We start from the raw sequence: 6,000 nt of genomic DNA, 5'->3' as shown, positions 1-6,000 counted from the left end.
ACACCTGTTCCCTCTCCACACCTGACCTGTGTCTTTATTACACACCTGTTCCCTCTCCACGCCTGACCTGTGTCTTTATTACACACCTGTTCCCTCTCCACACCTGACCTGTCTCTTTATTACGTACCTGTTCCCTCTCCACACCTGACCTGTGTCTTTACACACCTGTTCCCTCTCCACGCCTGACCTGTCTCTTTATTACACACCTGTTCCCTCTCCATGCCTGACCTGTCTCTTTATTACGCACCTGTTCCCTCTCCACACCTGACCTGTCTCTTTATTACATACCTGTTCCCTCTCCACACCTGACCTGTGTCTTTACACACCTGTTCCCTCTCCACACCTGACCTGTCTCTTTATTACACACCTGTTCCCTCTCCACATCTGACCTGTGTCTTTATTACACACCTGTTCCCTCTCCATGCCTGACCTGTCTCTTTATTACGCACCTGTTCCCTCCACACCTGACCTGTCTCTTTATTACACACCTGTTCCCTCTCCACACCTGACCTGTGTCTTTACACACCTGTTCCCTCTCCATGCCTGACCTGTGTCTTTATTACGCACCTGTTCCCTCTCTACGCCTGACCTGTGTCTTTATTACGTACCTGTTCCCTCTCCACACCTGACCTGTGTCTTTATTACACACCTGTTCCCTCTCCATGCCTGACCTGTGTCTTTACACACCTGTTCCCTCTCCACGCCTGACCTGTGTCTTTATTACACACCTGTTCCCTCTCTACGCCTGACCTGTGTCTTTATTACATACCTGTTCCCTCTCCATGCCTGACCTGTGTCTTTACACACCTGTTCCCTCTCCACGCCTGACCTGTGTCTTTATTACACACCTGTTCCCTCTCTACGCCTGACCTGTGTCTTTATTACACACCTGTTCCCTCTCCATGCCAGACCTGTGTCTTTATTACACACCTGTTCCCTCTCCACACCTGACCTGTGTCTTTATTACACACCTGTTCCCTCTCCACACCTGACCTATGTCTTTATTATGCACCTGTTCCCTCTCCACACCTGACCTGTGTCTTTATTACACACCTGTTCCCTCTTCACGCCTGACCTGTGTCTTTATTCTTTATTACGAGTTCATCCCCTCCACATACACACACACACACTCTCTCTCACACACACACACACACGCACACACACACACAGTTTGAAGGGACAAAAATACACATTATATCCATGATGCTCTTCTTATTGCAGTGCGAATTTGAGTGACCCCTCCCATTATAGTTTGTCAGTTCTGTAAAGGCTTTTGACCCTGCCCTTCCTCCAAAATGAATTCCTTGGCTAGGCCACCGCCGGGCCCTCATCGCCATACATGTCCAAGGCCAGCCCACAGCCCTGCATTCATTCAGATTTGGAAAAAAAGAAAATGCATTAAAAATAAAAATGAAAAACATTAAAACATTCCCATCGTCTGTGTCTTTATTTCCTGCCAGTTTTATCATGTCTAGTCCATAAAAGACTCCAGCGTGTCTTATCGGCATTTTTCAAAACCCTACTTAGTCTAAGACTCAAATGGCCAGTATGTGCCTGCAGCAAAATGTCATCCGGCAGAAAGCGGAAATTGTGTCGGCTGACCTCTGACCTCTGACCTCTCTCTCTCTCTCTCACCTGTGGAGTGGGTGGCAATGCCACAGTAGGAAGCCAGGGGAGAACAGAACCAGAACTGGAAAATGTGCACTCACTGAGCACTTTATTAGGTACACCTGTACACCAGCCAATATTTCATCAGCCAATCATGTGGCAGCAACTAAATGAATAAAGGAATGCAGCCGTGGTCAAGAGGTTCAGCTGTTTTTCAGACCAAATTTCCGAATGGGGGAGAAATGTGAAGTGACTTTGACCGTGGAATGATTATTGGTGCCAGACTGCCCTTTGGGCGGTTTGGCTAAATTACTAAGTGTAAAGGTAGGTTTTTGCCATTCCTGGTGGCAGTTCACATGCTTCCTCTGAAGATGGCTACACAAGGATGTGCCACAAAGTTCTACTGTCCCCCGGAAAACAGGGATGTGTGATTTAAAGTGTCCACTCATTTTCGGGTTGAAATTGATCTGCAGAGGTCGTGAGTGAGGTGTGAAAACATACAGGACGGTAGATCTCCAGGAACGGGGTTGGGCAGGGATGTGTGGAGGGCCGAGAAGCCGAACACAATTCCTATCTGGCCTTTAAAGACGATCGATGTGTGCAAACTTTCCTTCCTTAAAATGCAACCAATAGACAAGAAGGGCAGTCCTGTTTTTGTTTTATTTCTGTTTTTCTGTCGAATTAATTACCATAAGTTTTGCTTCGCTTTGAATCTCTTCCCCCCCTTTACCTTTTTTTCTCGTTTTCCATTGTATTTGTTTATTTTCTATCTTCTTGTTGTCCGAGTCTCGCCCTTTCAAGGACACATCGGCTCCAATTGATTTTTACTGCTTGATTTATGAGGTCCAGAGAGCCACATAGCACGCTCCCTGCCGCGTTTGGGGGCCTGATCTGGCAGGGCTGCTTCAGGCCACCCTGATAATGTTTGCACGAAGCCTGAGGTACCTGGTGGCCTTATTTGGCAAGGGGGCCACTAAGCCACAGGCTGCGTCCGAAGTTACACACGATTTTACTACTGAGTGTGTTGAAATAGTATTAGTATGTCCAAAATCATAGCTGCGTAAAATCATCATGCTAAAACTACCCGGATGTCACACTGCCTTCAGTGAAATGTCATATGTCAATGTGAACACTGGACACTGTGCTTGTAAGAGTATCCCACAGTGCATTGCGCTCAGTTACGACCCAAGCAACCAGGAAGGCAGTGTGGAAACCACGGAGGCGAAAGAGTTGAACAATTTAAAAATTCAAGTATTACCTTTAACGATGCTCAGCGGAACATAGTTAAAATGAATGAATATATTTACATTTTGGGCGGCACGGATGGTGCAGTGGGTAGCACTGCCACATCACAGCAAGGTCTTGGGTTTGAATCCCGGTCGGCCGGGGCCTCTCTGTGTGGAGTCTGCATGTTCTCCCTGTGTTCGCGTGGGTTTCCTCCCACAGTCCAAAGACATGCAGGTTAGGCTGATTGGAGAGTCTAAATTGCCCGTGGGTATGAGTCTGTGAGTGAATGGTGTGTGTGCCCTGCAATGGACTGGCGACCTGTCCAGGGTGTATTCCTGCCTTTGGCCCAATGTATGCTGGGATAGGCTCCAGCCTCCCTGCGACCCTGTTCAGGATAAGCGGGTTAGAATAATGAATGAATTAATTAATATTTACATTTTAGGATTACCCAAACACTGACACACTATGGAGGCGGCATTGGCTCAGGTGGTAAGAGCAGTCGTCTGGCAGTCGGAGGGTTGCCAGTTCGATCCCACCCTGGGTGTGTCAAAATGTCCCTGAGCAGGACACCCAACCCCTAATTGCTCCTGGTTGGTGCCTTGCATGGCAACCTCCACATCACGCTCACGACTACTGTCTGTTCTGGCTCCACGGTGGTGGAACAAACTCCCTGTTGAGGTCAGAACTGTAGAATCTCTCCCCACCTTCAAGCGCAAGCTGAAGACACACCTCTTCAAGCAGCACCTCTCCCCATCCCTCCCTACCTCCCTGTGAACCTTAATTGTTGTCTCTGTGACTTGCTTTGTGTATCAGTATTTTTAGTTGGCTAGGTAAGCAGTGTTTGGATAGTTAACTTTGGTCACTTTTGCTCTGTTTCTTTGTTTCTTTGTTCAAAAAAAAAATAATTGGCCCTCGTCCTTATCTTTGTTGTACAGGTAGCAGTTGAAATTGTACTTCCCTCTAGGGTCTTTCAGCGAACGTATCCCTGGTTATGGGTATGCACTTTGTTGTACGTCGCTCTGGATAAGAGCGTCTGCCAAATGCCAATAATGTAATGCAATGTAATGTAATGCAACCAATCCTGTTGATGTGTAATTCTGTCACGGGGAGAACATGCAAACTCCGCACAGAGAGGCCCCGGTCGACCGGGATTCGAACCCAGACCTCCTTGCTGTGAGGCGAGCACAATATCAAATTGTTATTATTATTATTATTATTATTATTATTATTAATATTATTACTACAGTGGACTTGACTGTAAGCAGTGTGGAGTCAGGTGTGCAGTAGCCAGCCTAACCGTCTCGTTTGGCTTCTGCTAGGCCAACACTCCCTGTCTGCTGTTATTCCGGCCAAAGAGCTCTTTAACCAACAGGCACATGTCAGGGAAGACAAGGAGGCTTGTACCCCTGTTTCACTGCAGTGCGCATTTTATATGTGTGTGTGCTCGTGCCTGCGTGTGTGTGTGTGAGCGTGTGTGTGTGTGTGTGTGTGTGTGTGAGTGAGTGTGTGTGTGTGTGTGAGTGTGTGTGAGTGTGTGTGTGTATGTGTGTGCCTGTGTGTGTGTGAGTGTGTGTGTGTGAGTGCCTGTGTGTGTGTGTGTGTGTGTGTGTGTGTGTGAGTGTGTGTGTGTGTGTGTATGCCTGTGTGTGTGTGAGTGTGTGTGTGTGTGAGTGCCTGTGTGTGTGTGAGTGTGTGTGTGAGTGCCTGTGTGTGTGTGTGTGTGTGAGTGTGAGTGTGTGTGTGAGTGTGTGTGTGTGAGTGTGTGTGTGTGTGAGTGTGTGTGAGTGTGTGTGTGTGTGTGAGTGCGTGTGTGTGTGTGTGTGTGTGTGTGTGTGTGAGTGCCTGTGTGTGTGTGAGTGTGTGTGTGTGTGTGTGTGTGTGAGTGTGTGTGTGTGTGTGTGTGTGTGTGTGAGTGTGTGTGTGTGTGTGTGTGTGTATGTATGTGTGCGCAGTGCTTTTTTTCCGCCCGAGTTCTGCAGTAGATGTGATTGCACGTCGATAATTTCGTTATCACACATTTGTCTGATGGTTTTTGCTCCAACCCTAACAAAGCACACCTCATTCAACAGCGAGAGCAGGGCTGTCCAACCCTGTTCCTGGAGATCTAACAAAATTATTGTTTGATATGTTTGGGTATAACTGCTAGTCTGCATTCCTTACCTTTTTGTTTTATTTTTGTATGTTTGTTTTGTCATCTCTCTAAAATGTTTTGTGTTTATTATTATTATTATTATTATTATTATTATTATTATTATTTTATTATCTTGGCTTACAGGAAAATGTTAAGCATGGATACTCACATCTGGCCCTGGTTTTCTTTCCTCCCAGGTAATTTACCTGAACAATTAGTACTGCTGATTGGCCCAACTGTCCTCACACCTGACTGACCAGGTAAAGAGAGGGTGGAAAACCAGCAGTTCTCTGCCCTCGATGACCACGATTTGAGCAACTGGGATGTGAAGCCAAAATAAATATATCACCGGTACATTACATCCCCGAGCGAGCCCGGAAATGTGTCGACGTGGAGCAGCCTTTGACCGAGCGACCGTTATGGTTCAGATCGTGACAGACGACAGGCGGGGAACATACGGCGCGATCAGGCGCTCACGAAGCCAGACGACTATCGGAAACAGAGGAGCCTGGACGAACCGCTGTCGCCCCAGGTGTCCTTCGCCACAACACCAGCTCGCCTGTGACAGATAACAACGGGATCCAAGTAGTCGGGTCTGACAGCAAGAGGGGCGGCAGACCACGACTGTTGAGTCGGTGAAGACGCAACTGTTAGGGATATGCACACCCCTAGATAAGCACAAAGTGCCCACCCCCCGAACACACACACACACACACACACACACACACACACACACCTGTTGCATTTGCGAGTAAAACCAAATTGCCAAGTGTGCCGAACCAAAGCAGACCTATGACCTGTTTAACGGATGGCGAGTCGAACGTATGTGACATGGAGCTTCTGATTGATTGATTGTTGGAAGTCTTTCGGTTCAGTATTCATGGTGTTTTGTATTTATTTATCACGACCGTAAATCTCCTGGCAGAATGAATGCATTCATTGGCAGAAATGCCATTTTCGTGATCGCTCTAGCCTCTATTCTATATCCGAATAGGATTTCAAGGTTCTTGCAGCGGCTGGGATTAAATTAGTCA

The sequence above is a fragment of the Conger conger genome, chromosome 4, assembly GCF_963514075.1.
Source record: "Conger conger chromosome 4, fConCon1.1, whole genome shotgun sequence".
Taxonomy (NCBI): domain Eukaryota; kingdom Metazoa; phylum Chordata; class Actinopteri; order Anguilliformes; family Congridae; genus Conger; species Conger conger.
Note: the sequence above shows the minus strand (reverse complement) of the source record.